Source organism: Molossus molossus, unplaced genomic scaffold (assembly GCF_014108415.1).
Source record: "Molossus molossus isolate mMolMol1 unplaced genomic scaffold, mMolMol1.p scaffold_m16_p_1, whole genome shotgun sequence".
NCBI classification, from domain to species: domain Eukaryota; kingdom Metazoa; phylum Chordata; class Mammalia; order Chiroptera; family Molossidae; genus Molossus; species Molossus molossus.
The window spans coordinates 119,358,346-119,370,258 of record NW_023425344.1 but is presented as its reverse complement, the minus strand read 5'-3'; the positions used below and the strand labels follow the sequence as shown (position 1 = coordinate 119,370,258).

The following is an 11,913-nucleotide window of genomic DNA, read 5'->3' as shown; positions in this document are numbered from 1 at the left end:
CCCCCCACTGGGGATTTGGCCAACAACCTGGGCGTGTGCCCTGACCAGGAATCGAACCAGCGACCTCCTGGTGCACAGGTTGATGCTCAACCACTGAGCCACACCAGCCAGGCAACACACTTATTAATTACTGTCTTTGGCAAAAGAAATTTATGAAACCAAAGACCAGTGCACTTCAGTATATGAGAATAAAGGGAACTGACATATCACATACCAAATGAATACAAATTTAACTGTTGAAACTTAACAACAATAAAAAATTATACCAAAGACCCTTAATGGAAACTACATACCTGAAAACAAAGGGAATACACATATGATTAAATTGGAATTATGCTGTTTTACACTAAAAATTATTTCTTTGGCATTCCAAACCTGAGATGAAGAACAGAGATTGACTGCTTCATAACAGTGAGCATGTTATTTTTAAGTCTAAGGAACATTTGACTCCTGAGGTAAATTTTTTGCGGTCATAATCATTTAGTCACTTTATGGGATTGTTTTTACCGCCCCCAAATAAAATGGAAATGTCAGGAATTCTTCATGACATATTCTTACAGAAAATATGTTACTTTTGTCACAAAGTGTTGACTAAGTCATTTAAAGCACTAATGGTCCTTCTTAGGTGCTTGTTGCAGCCAAATTTATTTGGCTCGCCCCTATTGCTTCCCTCCACTTAGAAGTGCTGCACCTTGGCCGGTTTTGCTCAGTGGTTAGAGCATAGGCCTACGGTCCCGAGAGACCCGGGTTCGGTTCCTGCTAAGGGCATGTACCTCGGTTGCAGTTTGTCTCCAGCCCTGGTTGGTCGTGTGGGTGGCAGCCACTCGATGTGTCCCTTTCACATTGATGTTTCTCTCTCTCTGTTCCTCTCTCTCCCTCCAACTCTACCTGAACAAAAAATGGAAAAATGTCCTCGGGTGAGGATTATTAAAAAAAAAAAAAAAGTGCTGCAAACTTTAGGGCAGCTTCCTGCCCTTCTATGGCATGTCAGTTATGAGAAATCTTATAAAACTAAACATACCACCTTTCATATAAATGTGAGAGCTAAATGAGGTAAAATGGCATTAGTGGGCCCTATATTTTAAAAGCTGTTTCAATGTCACTTTTATACATACTCTATATGTAACATGTCTTCACAGTATATACGTTCATTTGTATTTGCTGGGCTGGATTCAGCTTTGTTGTGATTGTGACCAATATTCAGGCCACATGTGCATGGTCTCATCGCATCGTCAATCATTTGTAATAAATGTTCAGTGTACACCATTGTAGTGTGTTTTTATCTGTTTCCAAAAGCTTGTCAAATTATGGAGAGCAGATGAAAGAAAACTTTTAAAAGTTTTTTTTTTCAGTAAAGTATTGAAAATTGACCTCCATTTGAATGTGGTAGTTGCTGAAAGCACACACAAGATAAATGGCATATATAAAGAATCTTCATATACTTCAAACTCATTAAAAAATAATGCAGATTCCATGCTGCTAAGAGCTTAACTACACATTTATTTTCAAACAATAAATGCCGATTTTAAAACCTGAAAAAAAAAAAAAGGAATAGGGTTTATAGATTAGTTAGTACTGTGTCAATGTTAACTTCCTGGTTTTGATCATTGTTCTATGTTAAATATTAACATTTGGCAAAGCTGGGTGAAGGGTATATGGGAATTCCTCGCACTGTTTTTGCAACTTTTTTGTAAGTCTTAAATTATTTCCAAATAAAATGATTATGGTGTTGGTGTTTATAACCTAAACCACATCATTTGGAACGGAATTTTCTTTGTTTCAAATGTATAAATTTTGTCTCCTCAATAAGCTCTACTGAAGGATCACACATTTACAACTATTAAATGAAAGGTTTAAAAAGAAGAGTTTAGTAATTGTCCAAATAAATTCTGCTCATTTCCCTTTTGTTAATGATTAGTGATATAAAAAATGACATTTTCCCCAATAATAAAAAAAGATTTACTGGGGTTGGTGGCGGAAGAGATAAACCACAGAACTTACATGCATGTATGCATGACCAATGAACATAGAGAGAAAGCTGGGAATGGGGCTGGAGGGAAGAGGAGGAGGGTGTCAAGGGGGGAAAAATGAGAAACATGTGTAACAAAAACAAATTAATAAATAAAACATAAACTAATTTTTAAAAAAAGAAAGAAAAGATTTACCATTTTAAAATAATCCAAGTAACCCTGATCCAGTTGAAACTAGTGTAGACAGTGGGAAAAAAATCTTACACCAAATGTGGTTTCAGAAAGACTCTACATTCTATAACCTCTTAAAAAAAGAAGGAATCCTGAAGTCTAGCAGATTACTAGGACTACACCTGTGTCACGTATTGATAAGAGGATAAATAGGAGTATAAATTCAACCAAGAATTATTTTGGTTCAGTCAAAAATAATAAGAGAAGGAAGGAAACTTTTTTTTGGAGGTCTTCACTGTAAAAGCTTTACACTGTGGTAGTTACAATGTTTTGTTTTGAGTTATGGCACTGATGATAAGACTCATCACAGATAACTGGTGAGCTACACATCGATGCAAACTTTCAACATAAGCCATAAGAAGCAACCAAAATTTAGCCCCAAAGAGGTACTTTTTCTTTCTTTTTTTTTATCCTCACCCAAGGACATTTTTCGATATTTTGTTCAGATAGAGTGGGAGGGGGAGAGAGAGAGAGAAACATCGACGTGAAAGGGACACATCGAGTGGTCGCCACCCACACGACCCAACCAGGGCCAGGGACAAACTGCAAAGGTATGCGCCCTTAGTGGCAACCAAACCATGCTCTAACTGCTGAGCCAAACCGGCCAGAGCGAGGTACTTTTTCTTCTAAACTACAGATCTAGAAAATTAAATGGGAGCACTAAAAGTAGAGATACAGTGCTAGCCTGTGTGGCTCAGAGGTTAGAGCGTCGAATCGCAGACCAGAGAGTCCTGGGTTTGGTTCTCGCTAAGGGCACATAACTCAGTTGCAGTTTGTCCCCAGCCCCAGATGGGGTCATGTGGGTGGCAATCACTCAATGTGTCTCTCTCCCTCCTCCACTCCCTCCCACTCTATCTAAAGATAAATGCAAAAATGTCCTCAGATGAGGATAAAATAAATAAAGTAGAGATACAATCTATAAAATCTTACAAATATGTTTGACAATGAGATGTCAGGAAATAATAAAAGGGGCGGGACAAAGGAACTTGGGTTTTAAGTGTTGAAAGTGCTCTTTTCCAGTGGGAACCATAGAGGGTGCAGAAGAGAAGAAGTTTCCTGCGATGCCCGAAACCCTTAAGAAAAAGCGAAGGAATTTCAAAGAGCTGAAGATCAAGCACCTGATGAAGAAGTTTGCCCAAAAGATGCTTCCAAAGGCAAGGAGGAAGCTTAGCTATGAGAAAGCTAAGCACTATCATAAGGCATATAGGCAGATGTACAGAATGAGATTCCAATGGCTAAGATGGCAAGAAAAAAGCTGGCAACTTCTACGTACCTTTGGAACCCAAACTGGCATTTGTCATGTCATCAGGATCAGAGATATTAACAGTGTGAGCCCAAAGGTGCTGCAGCTTCTTTGCCTTCGTCATATCGTCAGTGGTACCTTTGTTAAGCTCAACAAGTCTTCGATTGACATGCTGGGGATTGTGGAACCATCTATTATTGCATGGGGATACCTAAACCTGAAGTCAGTAAATGAACTGATCTACAAGCATGGTCATGGCAAAATCAACAAAAAGCAAATTGCCCTGACAGATAATACATAATTGCTCAATCTCTCGGTAAATGTGGCATCATCTGCATGGAGGATTTGATTCATGAGATCTATACTGTTGGAAAATGCTTCAAAGAAGCAAACAATTTCCTGTGGCCCTTCAAATTATCTTCACGAGGTGGAATGAAGAAAAAGACTACCCATTTTGTAGAAGGTGGAGATGCTGACAACAGGGAAGACTAGATCAACAGGCTTATCAGAAAGATGAACTAAGGTATCTACCATGGTTAGTTTTGTAATCTGGTCAGTTAATAAACAGTAAGAGCACCCTGGCCGGTTTGGCTCAGTGATTAGAGCATCGACCCAGGTGCGGTTCCACTAAGGGCACGTACCTTGGTTGTAGTTTGTCCCCGGCCCTGGTTGGGTTGGCAGGTGGCAACCACTCAATGTGTCCCTTTCATGTCGATGTTTCTTTCTCTCTCTCCCTCCCACTCCATCTGAACAAAAAATGGAAAAATGTCCTCGGGTGAGGATAAAAAAAAAATAGTGAGTGCTTTAAAAACAAACAAACAAATAAATAAATAAAATTACTATAGCTAATATCCTTTCAAAAGCATTACTCCAAAGTTATGACTCACTTTAGAGAGAAGAAAAAAAGAGAAGAAATGAAATGGTTAATAGTATTGGCTTCACGAGCTTAAGATTTTCATACTAAATATAAAATAGAAGCTCTTTTAAGAACTGTCAAGAATTTGTCCTTAAAAAAATACACAAAAGGCCACAATGAACTACAACAGAACAGAAGTACAATTATAGTTTTAAAAGCATAGCAGGCTACATAAGTCCTTAAATTCCCTATCAGAGCCATTACCATATCAGTAAAGCTAGATATACACTCTCACTTCACTTAATATAACAAAGTAGCTCAGACTAAGGTCAAAGATCACCCAATCAGAGTGCCTCATTTGTCTGATCCACTATACATAGTAAGTTAATTACTTTCATCTACACAAATGTTCTTGATTTGTATTTGGACATTCTTATCCACCTATAACAAATCACCCAGTTACTAAAACACAACCACATTGGAGATAGCAACCAACTAAACATCATAGAAAATTTCAAAACTTTAACTGTCTGTTACTCTATAGTGAGAAAAGGTACATTTTTGTGGAATACTTAAAGTGTTTTAGTGGGAAAAAATCAGGGAAATAATCTAGAAGGTTTAAACATCCAGGTATGATAAAGTCTTCAATGGAGGCATTTAATTCACACCTTCCTCCCATCATAATTAAAACACCAAAACATCTAAAATGGGAGAGAACTACATCAATACTAGAAATTATGAATGGATGTCATTCATATGACAAAACTGTTGAAGAATATCTGAAAGACATGGTAAGATAGATCTGGATAGAAAAAAGATGTCAAGAGCCAACTAGTGACTTTTCCTGAGAAAGGAATGCTGTGACTTGGAGAGAAAGCAGAGGAGATACTGGCAAAAGCACCATTAATAAAAAGGGTAAGAGCTAGGGAATGGGTGATCATAGAAAAGAGTAAGAAACCCTCCATGTAGAGTTAATTTACTATCACCAAGCAAGAGCACTGGAAACAACTGTGCCCAAGGATATGCACTGCAGCACACCGAACAATGATCTAGAACATCTGAGAATTTCCCCCAGAAACAGTGGGAAGATATACCAGGAAGGCGGATAGATAACTATAGTATACAATTAGCCTTGTGGCTAGCAAAATACCCATTTCTCATAGAAGAAATTGGACAGAGAGGGACATCACTCTCCTGCTAGGACAGGCTCCCAAACACTCTTTTCAGGCTTCTGGGTTGATGAACAGAAATGTACATTTCTGATAACTGAGTCTCTTATATAATACATGAAAGAAGAATCTATTAGTATCCAAGGACAGTGAGGTTACTGCAGATGCATTCATTCACAGGTCTCCAGAGGAGACTTCTCCAGGCATAAGGATAAATGAAAGTAGAAGAAGAGGAGGGGAAAGGGAGGGCTGATGGGAGGAGGAAGTTGGAGGAGGAGGAAAAAAAGAAAAAAACATACTGAATCTATGAAATCATTCCGCAACAACAATAAAAGAGGAAAATACAACACTTGAGATATAAAATGGGGCATATAATTTTGAAAAGAATCTGGAAACAGAAGTAAATTTTACTGTATAAAATTTAATAAATTTTTTAAGAAACAAGTTCTTTGAAACAAGATGAAAGATCAGATATTGGGTAACAGACAGGTTTATTTAAGAGTTAGGTAGACATAAGTAGAAAACTAAAAGAAATAAGAAAAGAATATGAAGAATAAAAGATGTAATAGTAGAAAAAAGGTAATAAAAGAATTAAAAATGTAACAGCAGAACTAAAAACTAAATCAATTATAACCAAATAGAAAAACGAGCACACAAATTCAACAGACATTTCACAAAACAGGATATCCAGATTACCAATAAACATAAGAAAAAAACACAATTTCATTTGTAATTAGAAAAATATAAATTAAAACCATAATGACATAGCAGTACATGTCTACCAATATTGCCAAAATAAAAACAAAATACCAAGTGTTGTCAAGAATGTGGTGCATTCTCATACATTATTATGGAAAGTGTAAATTGGGCACAATTACTTTGGAAACCTCTATGGTAGTATCTACCAAAGCTGAATGTAGGGATAACTTATGACCTGTCTCTCAGAGTGTGCTCATAGATTAGTAGCAACAGCATCACCTAGGAGTTTGTTAGAAATACAAAATCTCGGAACCATACCAAAAACCTTCTGACGCACAATCATTATTTTATTAAGAACCCAGGTAATATGCACATTAAGTATGAGAAGTGCTGTCCTATAACTCCCTCATTCTATTTCAACTTTGTCCATTTCATTCCTAGTTATAAGCCCAACAAAAATACATACAAGTGCTCACTGAAAGATATGTACAGATGTTTATGGCAGTGCTATTTCTGTTTAAAATTTTTCTACAGCCCTGGTCGGTTTGGCTCAGCGGTTAGAGCATCAGCCTGCAGACCAATGAGTCATGGGTTCGATTCTGGTCAAGGGCACGTACCTTGGTTGCAATTCGTCCCCGGCCCTGGTCAGGGTCATGCGGGAGGCAGCCACTCAATGTGTCCCTTTCACGTCGATGTTTCTCTTTCTCTCTCTTCCTCTCCCTCTCACTATCTGAACAAAAAATGGAAGAATGTGCTTGAGTGAGGATAAAAATAAAAAATAAAATTTTTTTACAATATTATATTAGTTTCAGCTGTACAACATAGTCATTATACATTTATATAAATTGATTGCTCCCAGTTAGTCTAGTATATACCTGGCACTATACATAGTTATTATAATTTTATTGACTATATTCCCTATGCTATACTTCACATCTCCATGACTGTTTTTTTGTGGTTTTTTTTTAATCCTCACCTGAGGACATTTTTCCATGTTTTGTTCAGATAGAGTGGGAGGGGTAGAGAGAGAGAGAAACATCAATGTGAAAGGGACACATCAAGTGACTGCCACCCGCACAACCCAACCTGGGCCAGGGACAAACTGCAACCGAGGTACATGCTCTTAGCGGGAACCGAACCCAGGTCTCTCTGGACCACAGGCCGATGCTCTAACTGCTGAGCCAAACCGGCCAGGGCTTAAATATGTTTTTATTGATTTTTTAGAGAGAGAGGAAGGGAGAGGGAGAAAGAGATAGAAACGTCGATGAGAGAGACACATTGACCAGCTGCCTCCTGCACCCCCCAGCTGGGGATGGAGCCTGCAACCTGCACATATGCCCTGACCAGGAATTCAACCAGCAACCTCTTGGTCCATGAGCCACTGAGCCACACCAACTGGACCCAATGACTGTTTTTATAACTGGAAATTTGTATGTTTTAATCCCTTCCCATTTTTCATCCTTCCTCCTAACCCCTCATCTGGCAACCAATCAGTCTGTTCTCTGTATCTGAGTTTGTTTCTGTTTTGTTTGTTTACTTATTTATTTATTTTTTAAGATTCAAAATATAAGTGAAATCATATGGTATGTGTCTTTCTCTGTCTGACCTATTTTACTTAGCATAATACTGTCTAGGTCAAGTCGTGTGGTCACAAATGGCAAGATTTTACTTTTTAAGGCTGAGTAATATTCCATTGTATATGTGTACCACCTCTTCTTTATCCATCCATCTATTGATGGACACTTAGGTTGCTTTCATATCTTGGCTATTGTAAACAATGCTACAATGAACATAGGAATGCTTATGTCTTGTTGAATTAGTGTTTTGAATTTCTTCAGATATGTACCTAAAAGTGGGATCATTGAATCATATGGTAGTACTATCTTTAATTTTTTTGAGGAAGCACCATACTGTTTTCCATAGTGGCTACACCAATTTACAGTTTCACCAACAGTGCACAAAGTTTCCCTTTTCTTCACATCCTTACCAGCACTGTTTATTGATTTATTGATGATAACTTTTCTGAGAGGTGTGAGGTAATATCTCATTTAGGTTTTAACTTGCATTTCTCTGATGATTAGTGATGTTAAGCATCTTTTCATATATCTGTTGGCCATCTGTATGTCCCCTTTGGAGAAATGTCTATTCAGGCCCTCGGCTCAATTTTTAATTGGATTGTTTGTTATATAGGTATTAAGTTGTATCAGTCCTTATATTTTGGATATTAACCCCTTATCAGATTTATCATTGGCGAATATCTTCCCATTCAATAGACTTTAAAAAAAAATCCTCACCTGAGTATGTATGTGTTGATTTTAGAAAAAAGGGGAAGAGAAAGAGGAGGAGGAGGAAGAGGAGGAGGAGGAGGAGGAGGAGGAGGAGAGAGAGAGAGAGAGAGAGAGAGAGAACATTGATTGGTTGCCTTCCATATGTTCCCTGACCAGGGATTGAACCCACAACCTAGGTATGTGCCCTGACTGGGAATCGAACCTGCAAAATTTTGGTGTACAGGACAAAACTCCAACCAAATGAGTCACACCAGCCAGGGCAGTATACTGTCTTTTGATTTTGTTGATGGTTTCCTTTGCTGTGCAAAACATTTTATTTGATGTAGTCCAATTTGTTTATCTATTTTTTATTCCTTGCTCGAGGAAACATATCTAAAATACTACTACTAAGAGTAATGCCAAAGAGTTTACTGCCTATGTTTTCTTTTAAAAGTTTTGTATTTTCAGGTTTTATATTTCAGTCTTTAATCCATTTTGTTTATTCTTGTATATGGTATAAGAAAGTGATCAAGTTTCATTCTTTTGTATATGTCTGTCCAATTTCCCAATACCATTTATTAAAGAGATTGTCTCTTTGTATATTCTTGCTTCCTTTGTCACAGATTAATTGATTATATAGGTGTGGGATTATTCTCAGTTCTCTTCTCTGTTCCCTTGATTTATGTGTCTGTTTTATGCCAGTACCATGCTGGTTTAACTATAGCCTTGTAGTATAGTTTGATATCAGGTAACATGATACCTCCAACTTTGTTTTTTCTCATGTATGCTATGGCTATTTAGGGTCTTTGAGTTTCCATACACAGTGTTAAATTATTTGTTCTAGTTCTGTGAAAAATATCATTGGTGTTTTGATAGGGATTACACTGAATCTGTAGATTGCTTTGGGTAGTATGGACATTTTAACGATGTTAATTATTCCTATCCAGGAACATGATATAGTATTCTATTTCTTTGTATGCTTCTCAATTTCTTTCTTCAATGTCCTATAATTTTATGAGTACAGGTCTTTTACCTCTTTAATTAAATTTATTCCTAGGTAATTTATTCTTTTTGATGCAATTGTGGTTAGGATTGTTTTCTAAATTTCTATTTTGATAGCTCATTATTGATGTATAAAAATGGAACTGATTTCAGAATACTAATTTTGTATCCTGCTACTTTACTGAACTCATTTATCAGTTCTAGTAGTTTGTTGGTGAAATCTTTAGGGTTCTCTCTATATAGTGTCATGTTATCTGGACATAATGACAGTTTTACTTCTTCCTTTCCAATTTGGATGCTTTTTATTTCTTTTTCTTGTCTGATTGCTGTGGGTAGGACTTCCAGTACTACAATGAATAAGGATATTAAAGAAAAATCCATCAGCTATTAACAATTGAATATGTTATTAGCTATGGGGTTGTTATATATATTGAAATATGTTCTTTCAATAGATCAATAAACAATGTTGGTAAGGATGTGAAGAAAAGGGAACCTCTTTATTATATTGAAATATGTTCCTCTCTATCCTATCCCCACTTTGCTGGACTTCTTATCAAAATGGATGCTGGATTTTGTCAAATGCTTTTCTGCATCTATTGACATAATCATATGATTTTTAGTATTCATTTTGTTTATGTGGTGTATCACGTTAATTGATTTGCAGATATTGGACCAAACTTGCATCCCAGAAACAAATCCCACTTGATAGTGGTGTATGATCTTTTTAATGTATTGCTGAATTTGGTTTGCTAATGTGTTGTTGAAGATTCTTGCTACTATGTTCATCAGGAATATTGGTCTATGATTTTCTTTCTTTGTAGTATCTTTATCTGGTTTTGCAATGAAGATAATGCTGGCCTCGTAAAATGAGCTTGGAAATCTTCCCTTCTCTTTTGAAATGGTTAAAAACAGATAGGTGTTAGTTTTTCTTTGAATACTTGTTAAAATTCACCTGTGAAGCAATTTTTTTTTATTGGACTTTTTCTTTTTTCTTCTTTTTTTTTAATTTTTACTGCTCTGATTTCATTACTTGTAGTAAGTCTTCAGATTTTCTGTTTCTTCTTGATTCAGTTTTGGGAGATTGAATATTTCTAAAAATTTATGCATTTCTTCCAGATTTTCCAATTTGTTGGCATATAGTTTTTCACCATATTTTCTTATAATGCTTTGTATATCTGTGGTGTCAGTTGTTACTTCTCTTTCATTTCTGATTTTATTTGTTTGGATCTTCTCTTGTTTTTTCTTGATGAGTCTGTTTAAAGGTTTATTAATCTTGTTTACCTTTATTAAAAAACCAAGATCTTGATTTCATTGATCATTTGTATTTTTTTAAGACTTTATTTTGTTTATTTCCATTCTAATTTTTATAATTTTCTTCCTTCTACTCACTTTGGGTTTTGTTTGTTGTGCTTTTTCTAGTTTCTTTAGGAGTAAGGTCAGATTGTTTATTTGAGATTTTTATTGTTTCTTGAGGTAGGCATGTATGCTACTAATTTCCCTTCTTAGGAATGCTTTCGCTATTCACATAAATTTTGGGTTGATGTATTTCAATTTTCATTTCTTTCAAGGTATCTTTTGATTTCTTCCTTGATCTTATTATTAACCCATTCATTGTTTAGTAACATGTTATTTAGCCTCCATGTGCTTGTGTGTTTTTCAGGTTTTTTCTTGTAACTGATTTCTAATTTTGGAAAGATAATATGCTTAATATGATTTCAATCTTCTTAAATTTACTGAGACTTGTTTTGTGCCTTAACATGTGGTCTATCCTAGAAAATGTTCCATGTGCACTTGAAAAAAATGTGTCTTTGGCTGCTTTGGGGAGAAATGCTCTGAAAATGTCAATTAAATACAAATCCATCTGATCTAGTGTGTAATTTAAAGTCACGGTTTCCTTTTTTATTTTCTATCTGGAAGATCTATCCATTGATGTCAATGGGGTGGTAAAACCCCCTATTATTACTATATTGCTGTCGATTTCTCCCATTATGTTCATCAAGATTTGCTTTATATATTTAGGTGCTCTTATGTTGGGTGTGTAAATGTTTACAAGGGTTATATCCTCTTGTTGGATTGACCCATTTATCATTATGTAATGTACTTCTTTGTCTCTTATTATAGCTTTTGTTTTAAAGTCTATTTTGTCTGATATAAGTATTGCTATCCTAACTTCTTTTCATTTCTATTTACATAAAATATCTTTTTCTATCCTTTTACTTTCTGTCTGTGTGTCTTTCATTCTGTGGGTCTCTTGTAGACAGCATATACATGGGCTCTGTCTTCTTATCCATTCAGCTACTCTATGTCTTTTGATCGAAGCATATAAGCAATTTAGATTTAAAGTGATTATTGATAGGTACATATTAATTGTCATTTTGTTCTTTATATATATTTCTCTCTTTTTCTTCTTTCTTCTTCTTAATGAAGTCCCTTTAACATTCCTTGTAATATTAGTTTGGTGATAATGAACTCCTTT

The 11,913-nt window shown here is 35.9% G+C and overlaps 1 protein-coding gene and 1 pseudogene across 2 annotated transcripts in view; one reads left to right on the top strand and one right to left on the bottom strand.

Annotated features, from left to right (window-relative positions):
* Positions 1-11,913, bottom strand: part of REC114 (REC114 meiotic recombination protein) — a 208,431-nt gene that overhangs the window by 102,375 nt on the left and 94,143 nt on the right. The gene's annotated exons all lie outside the window — the stretch shown is intronic.
* Positions 3,236-3,966, top strand: LOC118619364 (annotated as a pseudogene).